This window comes from Pseudophryne corroboree, unplaced genomic scaffold (assembly GCF_028390025.1).
Source record: "Pseudophryne corroboree isolate aPseCor3 unplaced genomic scaffold, aPseCor3.hap2 scaffold_1929, whole genome shotgun sequence".
NCBI classification, from domain to species: Eukaryota; Metazoa; Chordata; class Amphibia; order Anura; family Myobatrachidae; genus Pseudophryne; species Pseudophryne corroboree.
Genome location: NW_026968569.1, coordinates 2,116 through 16,682, shown reverse-complemented (window position 1 = coordinate 16,682; position 14,567 = coordinate 2,116). Strand labels below are relative to the sequence as shown.

Here is a 14,567-nt window from a genome sequence, read left to right as displayed (position 1 = left end):
AAGCAGAAGCAGGAGAAAGGATGGTCAGATACAGAGTATTGGAAGGTTTAAGACCAAGTCTAAAACAGAAATTAATTACTAGTACTCCTGCATATAGGTCTACGCCTATGGATCAAATTCTGGATACGGTAGAGGCCTTAGAAGATCTGGAAAAGGAAGAAAAGGAGAAAAAGGTAGCCAAACCCAAAACCGTCTACCTGGTCACAGAAGAGGGCTCAAAGAAAAAAATTAGAAGGGGAAGGAAGAGCCATGATCAAGCCCGAATCGGGAAAATGCTTCTGGTGCAAGAAACCAGGACACTTCAAAAGAGACTGTCGCATATATAAGAGTTGGATAGAGAAAAGGGGCAATCCAGCCCCCAAGGTTAAGTCAGACTGAAGTCCCGCCACCCCAGTACCAATGATACTCCCGATGAACCCCCCGACAGAATGGAAGATGGGTTTATTAAAGTCAAACTGCCAACGGGAGAAAATGTTTCCTGCCTGCTTGATACTGGGGCAAGCCGATCAGTTATAAGACAGGAAGAAGTACCAGCACACCTCATTACAGGAAAACCAGTGTCAGCAAAGGGATTAAGTGGAGAAAAGATCCAGCTGAGGAAAACTAGGATCCTCAATGTACAAGTACATCCACATGAAATCCCAGTAGAGTTCCTAGTATCTCCCACCTGCCCAGTCAACTTGCTGGGAGCAGATTTGCTGCAGAAACTACAAGCAAGTATTCTGTACAGAGGGAACAAGGTGATATTGAAGACAGCACTATCACCCACAGACTATGATCAAGTGCAAGCCGCTATAAGATATTTCTAGCAACCACCGCAGAAGAGGATGAAGAAGAAACCCCAGAACAAATTAAAACCTGGCGAGGATGGGGAGTTCCAGACAAGGTATGGGCAAAAGGAAAAAGAGATGTGGGAACCATGAAGGTCCAACCTGTGAAGCTATCAAACCAGGAACTGTACCAGTAACTATAAAACAGTACCCCTTGAACAAGGAACAGACAGCAGCCATAGGAGTACAGATCAAAGATATGCTTGCACATGATGGACAGCAATATTGCTGGACAAGACTACCTCAAGGAGGAGCTACAAGCCCATCAGAGTTCACAGAAGCCATGGCCACAGTCTTGAAGAAATGGGCACCTGAGTATCCAGAAGAAACTCAGCTACTGCAATATGTGGATGATCTACTACTACCAACTGCTACCAAACAGCAATGCCAAGAAGAGACAATATCATTGTTAAAGTTTCTTGCAGATAAAGACTGTCAAGTGACACAAGCCAAGCTGCAATTTGCCCAGAAGAAGGTGATATTCCTAGGACACTGCATTTCTCAAGGAACATGCCACCTTACAACAGAAAGAATAAAAGTTATACTGGATGCTCCAAATTCACATACCTTAACACAGAAAAGAGCCTTTCTAGGTTTGGTGACCTATGTCAGAGACTGGATACCAGGAGCTTCAGCCCTTATGCAACCACTGTATAATGCCAAGAAGACTGCTACAAACTCCCAAGGAGAGCAAGAGACGCAATGGGTGGCAGTTAAGCAGATGAAGGAAGCCATATGTTCAGCTCCAGCCCTGGGACTCCCAGACTACACAAAGGGCGGGATGTACTAAAGCAAAAATGCGGTAAAACCCCCGAAAACGGGGGTTTTACCGCATTTTCATATTTACTAAGACCCTACCGCAGCGTTTTCGGCGTCCAGGGTTTCGCCATCTCTGGATGGCGAAACCCTATAGAAGCCTATGGGCTTCTTTTCGCCGACCGCCGCAACCCGCCGACACCGTCGACCCCCGCCGCAGATGCCGACCCCCCTTCCCCCTGGCTTACCTTCCTCCAGGCTGCCCTGGACCCGGAAGGTAGTGTCCTCCTCCCCCTAGCAATGCAGCCGGACGTCCTTCCGGCTGCAGGTGGGAGGAGGAGGTGCCGGGGGCAGCCTGCTGCTGCTTCCCGGCATCTAGCCAGTGTGGGGACCCCGGGGAGGTGACGGAGACCCCCCGCAGACCACCTAACAGGTATCGCGGGGGGCCTCCGTCACCGCATCGCGATGTTGATCGCATATGTTAGTACATATGCGATCAACATCGCTGCGGTAACCGGCGAGGGGCGGCGATGTATGTTAATACATCCCGCCCAAAGCCTTTTACCTTGTTCTGCCATGAACATAGGGGACATGTAACAGGAGTCCTGACACAGGAGGTCGCTTATTATTCAGCAGCACTGGATGGAGTAATGCAAGGATCACTAACCTGCATAAGGTCAGTAGCAGCTGCAGCCATCCTAAAGGACAAATGTGCAGATGTTGTGATAGATCACCTACTTACCATACAAGTTCCACATGCAGTCACAGAAATACTGCAACAGGCATCTACAAGACATCTCAGCACAGCAAGGCTGACAAAATATGAAGTAGCCCTTCTATCAGCAAGCAACCTTACTATTAAGAGATGTGCCACTCTCAACCCTGCAACTTTACTACCTCTTAAAGATGAACCTGATGGTTCAAAAGGAGGGAAAGATGAAGAAGTACAGCCAGAGGAAAGAACAGAACCATACCCGGAACAAGAACATGACTGTATAGCCCTCATGGAGGAAGAAATACAGCCAGATTGGAAGATTGATGACAAACCAATACATAATCCAAATTTTTTCTTTTTTACCGATGGTTCTAGCTACTATGTTCATGGGTATAGGGTGGCGGGATATGCAATTGCTTCTCCGCATGAAGTCTGGAAGAGCAGAAACTTCCTTACAGCAGCAGGTAAACCTATAAAGAATGGGCATCTAATACAAAGGCTAACAAGAGCATTGAAACTGCCCAAACAAATGGCAGTCATAAAGACCAAAGCACATACTAAGGAAGAAACAGAAGAAAGCAAGGGTAATGCATATGCAAATGCAGAAGCAAGGAAAGCAGCCCTAAAGAACAAACATGAACCAGCCATTTATGTTCAGGAAGAAGCAGAAGAAGTGAACATAAAGAATCTCATCAAGCTACAAGAACAAGCAAAAGCAGAACACAAGACATGGGAAAAGATAAGAGCCAAAGCAACCTGTTTAGGGTTATGGAAGAAAGAAGACAAACGGTGCTTACCAAGAGCACTATACCCACCTATGCTACATGTATCCCATGGATCAGATCACAAGGGAAAAGAACAAATGACTAGGCTGGTACAAGACCATTGGATAGTACCAGGATTGTATGTGGCAAAAAAAAATAAGAATTTACTTACCGATAATTCTATTTCTCGGAGTCCGTAGTGGATGCTGGGGTTCCTGAAAGGACCATGGGGAATAGCGGCTCCGCAGGAGACAGGGCACAAAAAGTAAAGCTTTAGGATCAGGTGGTGTGCACTGGCTCCTCCCCCTATGACCCTCCTCCAAGCCTCAGTTAGGATACTGTGCCCGGACGAGCGTACACAATAAGGAAGGATTTTGAATCCCGGGTAAGACTCATACCAGCCACACCAATCACACTGTACAACCTGTGATCTGAACCCAGTTAACAGTATGATAACAGCGGAGCCTCTGAAAAGATGGCTCACAACAATAATAACCCGATTTTTGTAACTATGTACAAGTATTGCAGATAATCCGCACTTGGGATGGGCGCCCAGCATCCACTACGGACTCCGAGAAATAGAATTATCGGTAAGTAAATTCTTATTTTCTCTATCGTCCTAGTGGATGCTGGGGTTCCTGAAAGGACCATGGGGATTATACCAAAGCTCCCAAACGGGCGGGAGAGTGCGGATGACTCTGCAGCACCGAATGAGAGAACTCCAGGTCCTCCTCAGCCAGGGTATCAAATTTGTAGAATTTAGCAAACGTGTTTGCCCCTGACCAAGTAGCTGCTCGGCAAAGTTGTAAAGCCGAGACCCCTCGGGCAGCCGCCCAAGATGAGCCCACTTTCCTTGTGGAATGGGCTTTTACTGATTTTGGCTGTGGCAATCCTGCCACAGAATGTGCAAGCTGAATTGTACTACAAATCCAACGAGCAATCGTCTGCTTAGAAGCAGGAGCACCCAGCTTGTTGGGTGCATACAGGATAAACAGCGAGTCAGATTTTCTGACTCCAGCCGTCCTGGAAACATATATTTTCAAGGCCCTGACAACGTCAAGCAACTTAGAGTCCTCTAAGTCCCTGGTAGCCGCAGGTACCACAATAGGTTGGTTCATGTGAAATGCAGAAACCACCTTAGGTAGAAATTGAGGACGAGTCCTCAATTCCGCCCTGTCAGAATGAAAAATTAAGTAAGGGCTTTTATATGATAAAGCCGCCAATTCTGACACACGCCTGGCTGAAGCCAAGGCTAACAGCATCGACACCTTCCATGTGAGATATTTTAAGTCCACAGTGGAAAGTGGTTCAAACCAATGTGACTTTAGAAAACTCAACACCACATTGAGATCCCAAGGTGCCACTGGAGGCACAAAAGGAGGCTGTATGTGCAGGACCCCTTTTACAAATGTCTGAACTTCAGGTACTGAAGCCAGTTCTTTCTGGAAGAAAATCGACAGGGCCGAAATTTGAACCTTAATGGACCCTAATTTTAGGCCCATAGACAGTCCTGTTTGCAGGAAATGAAGGAAACGACCCAGTTGAAATTCCTCTGTAGGGGCCTTCTTGGCCTCACACCACGCAACATATTTACGCCAAATGCGGTGATAATGTTTTGCGGTTACGTCCTTCCTGGCTTTGACCAGAGTAGGGATGACTTCTTCTGGAATGCCTTTTTCCCTCAGGATCCGGCGTTCAACCGCCATGCCGTCAAACGCAGCCGCGGTAAGTCTTGGAACAGACAAGGCTCCTGCAGTAGCAGGTCCTTTCTTAGAGGTAGAGGCCACGGTTCGTCCGTGAGCATCTCTTGAAGTTCCGGGTACCAAGTCCGTCTTGGCCAATCCGGAACCACGAGTATAGTTCTTACTCCTCTCCTTCTTATGATTCTCAGTACTTTTGGTATGAGAGGCAGAGGAGGGAACACATACACTGACTGGTACACCCACGGCGTTACCAGAGCGTCCACTGCTATTGCCTGAGGGTCCCTTGACCTGGCGCAATATCTGTCCAGTTTTTTGTTGAGGCGGGACGCCATCATGTCCACCTTTGGTTTTTCCCAACGGTTTACAATCAGGTGGAAGACTTCTGGGTGAAGTCCCCACTCTCCCGGGTGAAGGTCGTGTCTGCTGAGGAAGTCTGCTTCCCAGTTGTCCACTCCCGGAATGAATACTGCTGACAGTGCTATCACATGATTTTCCGCCCAGCGAAGAATCCTTGCAGCTTCTGCCATTGCCCTCCTGCTTCTCGTGCCGCCCTGTCTGTTTACGTGGGCGACTGACGTGATGTTGTCCGATTGGATCAACACCGCCTGACCCTGAAGCAGAGGTTTTGCTTGACTTAGGGCATTGTAAATGGCCCTTAGTTCCAGAATGTTTATATGAAGAGACGTTTCCAGGCTTGACCACAGGCCCTGGAAATTCCTTCCCTGTGTGACTGCTCCCCAGCCTCTCAGGCTGGCATCCGTGGTTACCAGGATCCAATCCTGAATGCCAAATCTGCGGCCCTCTAGTAGATGAGCACTCTGCAGCCACCACAGGAGAGACACCCTTGTCCTTGGCGACAGGGTTATCCGCTGATGCATCTGCAGATGCGATCCGGACCATTTGTCCAGTAGATCCCACTGAAATGTTCTTGCATGGAATCTTCCGAATGGAATCGCTTCGTAAGAAGCCACCATTTTCCCCAGGACCCTCGTGCACTGATGCACTGAGACCTGTCCTGGTTTTAGGAGGTTCCTGACTAGCTCGGATAACTCCCTGGCCTTCTCCTCCGGGAGAAACACCTTCTTCTGGACTGTGTCCAGAATCATTCCTAGGAACAGTAGACGTGTCGTTGGAATCAGCTGCGATTTTGGAATATTTAGAATCCACCCGTGCTGACGTAACACTACCTGAGATAGTGCTACTCCGACTTCTAACTGTTCCCTGGATCTTGCCCTTATCAGGAGATCGTCCAAGTAAGGGATAATTAAAATGTCTTTTCTTCTTAGAAGAATCATCATTTCGGCCATTACCTTGGTAAAGACCCGAGGTGCCGTGGACAATCCAAACGGCAGCGTCTGAAACTGATAATGACAGTTTTGTACTACAAACCTGAGGTACTCTTGGTGAGAAGGGTATATCGGGACGTGGAGATAAGCATCCTTGATGTCCAGAGACACCATATAGTCCCCTTCTTCCAGGTTTGCTATCACTGCTCTGAGTGACTCCATCTTGAATTTGAACCTTTTTATGTAAGTGTTCAAGGATTTCAGATTTAAAATTGGTCTCACCGAGCCGTCCGGCTTCGGTACCACAAACAGCGTGGAATAATACCCCTTTCCCTGTTGTAGGAGGGGTACCTTGATTATCACCTGCTGGGAATACAGCTTGTGAATGGCTGCCAAAACTGCCTCCCTGTCGGAGGGAGACTTTGGTAAAGCAGACTTCAGGAAACGACGAGGGGGAAACGCCTCGAATTCCAGTTTGTACCCCTGCGATACTACCTGTAGAATCCAGGGATCCACTTGCGAGTGAGCCCACTGCGCGTTGAAATTCTTGAGACGGGCCCCCACCATATCTGAGTCTGCTTGTAAAGCCCCAGCGTCATGCTGAAGACTTGGCAGAAGCAGGGGAGGGCTTCTGCTCCTGTGAAGCGGCTGCATGGTGCAGTCTTTTTCCTCTTCCTCTGCCCCGGGGCAGAAAAGAGTGGCCTTTTGCTCGCTTGTACTTATGGGAACGAAAGGACTGAGTTTGAAAAGACGGTGTCTTTTTCTGCTGATGTGGAGTGACCTGGGGTAAAAAGGTGGATTTTCCAGCCGTTGCCGTGGCCACCAGGTCCGATAGACCAGCCCCAAATAACTCCTCCCCTTTATACGGCAATACTTCCATGTGCCGTTTGGAATCCGCATCCCCTGACCACTGTCGCGTCCATAACGCTCTTCTGGCAGAGATGGACATAGCACTTATTCTTGATGCCAGGGTGCAAATATCCCTCTGTGCATCACGCATATATAGTAGTGCATCCTTTAAATGTTCTATAGTTAACAAAATATTGTCCCTATCCAGGGTATCAATATTCTCGGTCAGGGAATCCGACCATGCGACTCCAGCACTGCACATCCAGGCTGAGGCGATTGCTGGTCGCAGTATAACACCAGTATGTGTGTATATACTTTTTAGGATATTTTCCAGCCTTCTATCAGCTGGTTCTTTGAGGGTAGCCGTATCAGGAGACGGTAACGCTACTTGTTTTGATAAACGTGTGAGCGCCTTATCTACCCTAGGGGGTGTTTCCCAACGCGCCCTAACCTCTGGCGGGAAAGGATATAATGCTAATAATTTTTTAGAAATTAGCTGTTTTTTATCGGGGGAAACCCTTTTTCTCTCCCCACATAATACCCTTCTTTGTGGTACTTGTAGTGTCAGAAAGGTTCAATGCCTCTTTCATTGCCGTGATCATGTAACGTGTGGCCCTACTGGACATTACGTTTGTCTCGTCACCGTCGACACTAGACTCAGTATCTGTGTCAGGGTCTGTGTCGACCCACTGAGGTAACGGGCGTTTTAGCGCCCCTGACGGTGTCTGAGACGCCTGGACAGGCACTAATTGATTTGCCGGCTGTCTCATGTCGTCAACAGTTTTCTGCAAATTGCTGACATTATCACTTAATTGTTTAAATACAATCATCCAGTCAGGTGTCGACTCCCTAGGGGGTGACATCACCAACACAGGCAACTGCTCCGCCTCCACATAATTTTCCTCCTCATACATGTCGACACACGCGTACCGACACACAGCACACACACCGGGAATGCTCTGATAGAGGACAGGACCCCACTTAGCCCTTTGGAGAGACAGAGGGAGAGTCTGCCAGCACACACCCAGCGCTATATATATATATACAGGGATAACCTTATATAAGTGTTATTCCCTTATAGCTGCTGTTATTATCGTTATTTGCTGCCAAAAATGCCCCCCCTTCTCTTTTTTACCCTGATTCTGAAGCAGGACTGCAGGGGAGAGTCAGGGAGCCGTCCTTCCAGCGGAGCTGTGAGGGAAAATGGCGCTTGTGTGCTGAGGAGATAGGCTCCGCCCCTTCACGACGTCCTTATCTCCCGCTTTTCTGTGTAAAATGGCAGGGGATTAAAATACATCCATATAGCCCAGGAGCTATATGTGATGTATTCTGTTTTGCCACCTAAGGTATTCCGTTATATTGCGTCTCAGGGCGCTCCCCCCCCAGCGCCCTGCACCCTCAGTGACCGGAGTGTGAAGTGTGCTGAGAGCAATGGCGCACAGCTGCGGTGCTGTGCGCTACCTTAGTCTGAAGACAGGATGTCTTCTGCCGCCGATTTCACCGGACCTCTTCGTCTCTTCTGGCTCTGTAAGGGGGACGGCGGCGCGGCTCCGGTGACCCATCCAGGCTGAACCTGTGATCGTCCCTCTGGAGCTAGTGTCCAGTAGCCTAAGAAACCCGATCCACTCTGCACTCAGGTGAGTCCGTTTCTTCTCCCCTTAGTCCCACGATGCAGTGAGCCTGTTGCCAGCAGGACTCACTGAAAATAAAAAAACCTAACTAAACTTTTATTCTAAGCAGCTCAGGAGAGCCACCTAGATTGCACCCTTCTCGGCCGGGCACAAAAATCTAACTGAGGCTTGGAGGAGGGTCATAGGGGGAGGAGCCAGTGCACACCACCTGATCCTAAAGCTTTACTTTTTGTGCCCTGTCTCCTGCGGAGCCGCTATTCCCCATGGTCCTTTCAGGAACCCCAGCATCCACTAGGACGATAGAGAAAAAGAACTTTACGGATCAATGCTGGATATGTGCAGAGAACAAGCCAGGAAGAAGAACAAGGACAAGCCTTGGACAGACACCACAAGCTTATTTTCCTTTCCAGAGACTACAAATTGACTATATACACATGCCAAAGCATGGAACATATGAATATGTTCTAACCAGCACAGACATTTTTAGCAGATGGCCAGAGGCGGGGCCGGTAGCAAAAGCAAATGCTATCTCTACTGCAAGGAAAATAATAGCAGAAATAGTGTGCAGATTTGGGGTTCCAGTAGTAATAGCGTCTGAATGAGACCCTAAAGCTTAAAATACAAAAGGCCATGCAAGAGACAGGGAAAGCATAGGTAGAGTGCTTGCCCTTAGCATTGTTTGCAGTTAGAACACCAGGCAAGGAAACAGGGTACTCACCTTATGAGATTTTATTTGGGACAAAACCCAAGACAGGGTGTTATTTGCCCCAGGAACTGCAGCATAAACATGGAAATATGACGGAGTATATAAAGCAGTTGAATGAACACCTAACTGAAATACATTCTCAAGTTTTATCCTCAGGACCAGAAAGAGCTGATCTTGAACCACACAGCATCCTGATTGGTGATTGGGTCTACCTAAAAAGACACGTGAGAGGAGCACTTGAGCCCAGATATGATGGTCCTTTGTGTTGCTAGTGACCCCCACCTCAGTGAAACTCGAGTGTCGAAACTCGTGGGTACACGCATCGCACTGCAAAAAGACCAAGATCACTATTAAACCCCCAGGAAAGTAATAACTATGAATTTACTTGGACCTAAGCCTGATAGGTCCCTGTGGGGGGTTATTTTGGATCCGCAATGTTGGTTGTTGCAATTGTATTTACTGTACATTTGGTAAACACGCCTGTAAGTCAAGGCCCTACTCCAGCCCCTGAGATAAGCAGGAAAAATACCCTGTAACCATGAATAAATACCCCTGAAGTGTAAGAAAGACATGCAGTGTGGCCAATACCACCGTGTGCAAAAATGGAAGTCAGGGATAAATGTTTGTGTGAGTGTGGACAGGAACCAATGGAAAAAGCAATGGAATGTCAGACTAAATGTAAATTTGATTACAGTACATGGGGAATATACTTTGCAAGGTTACAGACATGTTGGAAGTGTTACCCAGAAAACAGTTTAAAAGGGTCATGTATGACTGGATGTTGGACAAAGTCCTCCCTGCATAAGAGTAATGAATGGGCATGGCTGTTAGAAGCCAGGCAAAGAGAGGCAGGAGGGCAGTAAGCAAAAATGCAGGAAATAGAAGATATAAAACAGCAGTTTGTGAGAAAGGTGGAGGAATCATCATGGACATGGGGAGACTGGGATTTTGGATGGTTAAACCCTGCAAATCTGGTTCAAGGGGATTGGAGGATGGTTAATGGGCATTGTTTTCCTAATTGCAAAAGTAGCTGGAGTATGTTTGTTGGTATATGTACTCATACGTATTATTCTCTGTTGTATTTCATGCACTTCGAAAAAAGTAAAACGCAAGATAAACAAAAAGAAACCTGCTAAACACGTAAAATTCGAGCATACAGAGGAAATGGATGAACGTGACCAAGATGAATATGATGATATTGAATCACGTAATGACAGACCACCCGTCTACAAAAATGGAAGCAATCAAAATAGACTGTAAAAAGGACTCTTATGCATCTATGCCTTGTGACTATTTTGTCTGTACGGGATGGTTATTACCCTCCCTTGGCAATAGGCCCAGGGAGACAGACGTACTTGACCAGGTCATCGCCTGGCCTGCTCGGCGAAGTAGGGTAGCAAGGTATAGTGTGATGTCTTTTTGAGAATCAAAAGGAGGGAAAAATGAGGAAGGTAGATGGGCAAGCATTAGTGTGATTCTGCAATAAAGCCAATGTTACTCCATTTTGTTATATTCAATAGATTATAAACTTACTTTAGCATTAATATATGATATGCTTAAATATGTTGGGGGAAAAAGAAAAGTATAGAATGATGAAATATTCAGTTAGCAAAAAGAGGAACTTGTGGGTAAGCCATGTCTGATAGAGATAAAGAAAGGAACTTGTGGGTAAGCCATGTCTGATAGAGATAAAGAAAAGGAAAAGAACAAGACCGTTATCAGGAAGAGGACACAACCCTGAGGTTAAACTGTAAACTCCTCTGAGCCTTTTCAAACCAGTATAAATATATGTATGTAAGAACATTAAACCAGAACTCAGATTGAATACACCAGGCTGAGTGTGTGATCATTTGATTTCTCCAGCAGGCTGCACGGCACTTATATTTTGTTCACAAGCGATTCTAAATACAAAAGACAGGCTGTTGTTGGAGTCCTCTCAGAGAAGGCTGAGGCTAAAGGAGGTCTACCTCCAACAAGGTAAGGGGGGGGAGACAGAGAGATGCAGAGAAAGAGGGGGAAGACGTGAAGAGACAGAGAGGTAAGGGGGGGGGGAGACAGAGAGATGCAGAGAAAGAGGGGGAAGACGTGAAGAGACAGAGAGGTAAGGGGGGGAAGACAGAGGGATGCAGAGAAAGAGGGGGAAGACGTGAAGAGACAGAGAGTTAAGGGGGGGAGACAGAGAGATGCAGAGAAAGAGGGGGAAGATGGGAAGAGAGAGAGGTAAGGGGGGGAGACAGAGAGAGAGGCAGAGAAAGAGGGGGAAGACGGGAAGAGACAGAGAGGTAAGGGGGGGGGGAGACAGAGAGATGCAGAGAAAGAGGGTGAAGACTGGAAGAGACAGAGAGGTAAGGGGGGGGACAGAGAGATGCAGAGAAAGAGGGGGAAGACGGGAAGAGACAGAGAGGTAAGGGGGGGGGGACAGAGAGATGCAGAGAAAGAGGGGGAAGACGGGAAGAGACAGAGAGGTAAGGGGGGGGGGGAGACAGAGAGAGATGCAGAGAAAGAGGGGGAAGACTGGGAGAGACAGAGAGGTAAGGGGGGGGACAGAGAGATGCAGAGAAAGAGGGGTAAACGGGAAGAGACAGAGAGGTAAGGGGGGGGGAGACAGAGGGATGCAGAGAAAGAGGGGGAAGACTGGAAGAGACAGAGAGGTAAGGGGGGGGGGAGACAGAGAGATGCAGAGAAAGAGGGGGAAGACTGGAAGAGACAGAGAGGTGAGGGGGGGAGACAGAGGGATGCAGAGAAAGAGGGGGAAGATGGGAAGAGACTGAGAGGTAAGGGCGGGGGGGGAGACAGAGGGATGCAGAGAAAGAGGGGGAAGACTGGAAGAGACAGAGAGGTAAGGGGGGGGGGAGACAGAGGGATGCAGAGAAAGAGGGGGAAGACGGAAGAGACAGAGAGGTAAGGGGGGGGGGGGAGACAGAGGGATGCAGAGAAAGAGGGGGAAGACTGGAAGAGACAGAGAGGTAAGGGGGGGGGGGACAGAGGGATGCAGAGAAAGAGGGGGAAGACGGGAAGAGACAGAGAGGTAGGGGGGGGGAGACAGAGGGATGCAGAGAAAGAGGGGGAAGACGGGAAGAGACAGAGAGGTAAGGGGGGGGGAGACAGAGAGAGATGCAGAGAAAGAGGGGAGACTGGAAGAGACAGAGAGGTAAGGGGGGGGGGGAGACAGAGAGATATTTCGTGTGGGCGGGTGCATCATGTAGCAATAACCCTAGCAGCCACCACAATGTCTTGGGAGCTCTGGGGGCTATGCGGGCGCCCGTCTGCAGACACTGTTAAAAAAAAAAACTAAAAATGGTTGTCACGCAGCAGGAGACAGATGCTAGTGGTCATACTTGACCTCTAGCATCCGCCAGGGAAGGCAAAAATAGCATTACCAAGAAACGCTTTAGTCTCCGAGAGAAGATACATGACACCCCTGACAACAAGCATGAAACCTCTGGCAACGAGCAGGAAACTCCCCGGTAATGAGCATGGAACCCAGAGCCGAGAAACCCCTGACAACGAGCATGAGACCCCTGACAACGAGCAGTTAATTTAAAAGTAATTAGAAATCTTACTGTGGGGCATCATTTGTAGGTGCGTTATTGTGTGTTGGGCATAAAATGATGTCAGGGGCATAACTTTGTGTGGCATAATGTGTATGGGCATTACAGTGTGTGGCATAATGTGTAAGAGGCATTACTATAAGGAGGAAAATAATAATGTACGGGTCATGAATCAGGATATTTTTTTCCTATGGTGGCCAATATCTGGGCGTGAAGGTTACAAAAACTGGGGAATAAGGTAGTCTTTTCCTGCAAGACCACGTCCCTTACAACAAAGCCACACCCCTTTTGGCGGCACATGCCGTAGGCGCAAATTCTTTATTCTTACAAAGGAAAATCCTTTATTCTTACAAATGTGCCCTGCCACTGTAGCTCCTCCCAGATTACCCCACAGCTCCACCCACCACTGCTCACCCCAGGAGTTCATGAACCTATTTTTTCTAGCACTCGGTTACATGTATTTTACTGAGGACTCTCTCAGCAAGATGTAGCTGTCAGGGTAATGAGATTTTTTATTGGCAATCAGCATCTAAGCTGCAATCAATTATGAACATCAGGATGACCTCGGAAATTTAATTTACCTGATTATTGTACAATAAACTCCAGTCACCGCCAGTCCCTGACTTATTCCCCTCACCTGAATGACTGCCAAGATACTACAAATCATTAACATCAGGAAGTGGATAATCCCCAAGATCTCAGATAGCAGCCTCTTTCCTCAGGTGCCTCAGTCTCTGCCGCAGGCATGGTGAGCCGGGCACTCGTCTCTGCCAGCTGGCTCTCAGGAGCTCTGAAGGCCAAGGCGCCCCAGCCCTGAGGGTGCTGGACACCACCTACTACTCCCCGGGAACTAAGATGCCAGGAAGGAATTTGCAGAGAGACACATTCCAGGAGCCTCATTCTTTGACATGGAGCACTGTAAGGACCAGGTATCAGCGTATGAAATTATGCTTCCCACTCCGTCCCAGTTTTCCCAGTATGTTGGTCATCTTGGCGTCAGCACATGAGAGTCACGTGGTGGTCTATGACACAGACAGTTTGGGAATGCTGTATGCGCCACGGCTCTGGTGGATGTTTCGTGTCTTTGGGCACAATAATGTGTCAGTTTTGGATGGTGGCCTAGCAAATGGCTAGACCGTGGACTTCCAGTGACGTCTGAGGACACACAGGTGGCACCACAGACCTTCCACGCTACAGTCAATCATTCCCTGCTGAAGACCTTCAAAGACATTCAGGAGAACCTCATCAGTCAGCAGTTCCAGCTGGTGGATGCTCGTGTAGAAGGGAGGTACAGTGGCCAGGAGCCCAAGCCTGGAGAAGGTGAGGTGGTCAGCGCCGCACAATGAGGCAAGGATACAAAGAGGGGCATACAGTGGTACCATTACGGGGGTATCAGGAATGTAATAACCGCATGTTGTCTATAGTGAAGGGTAATATGGGCTCATGACTACTAAGGGGGACTTGGATAGAAGGGACCCTCTTTCAAATATGGGACCCTAAATTTATGGAAGCCAATATGGGGAAGATCTTACCCCATCCCTGTTATTATTGATTTTTCTGAAGTGCAGAGGTTAGGGGCCTATTCACCATCATTAATGGTCCCGTTACACATGTGGAGACACTTTCTGCATGTATGTGTAATGGACTCATTCATTAAAAGACGCCAGATGGGGCCATCTAGTGTTCAGCAAATGCCTTCCTATGGGAAAGAGGTCTGATACCTGCGCCACAATCACACCGCAGTATAAGCCGCAGGGCCCTGCTCTACGCTGCTGT

The 14,567-nt window shown here is 48.1% G+C and overlaps 1 pseudogene; it reads left to right on the top strand.

Moving 5' to 3' along the window:
- The first annotated feature begins 13,536 nt into the window (after positions 1-13,536).
- LOC135004370 (thiosulfate sulfurtransferase-like) lies at positions 13,537-14,111 on the top strand (annotated as a pseudogene).
- Positions 14,112-14,567: the final 456 nt, after the last annotated feature.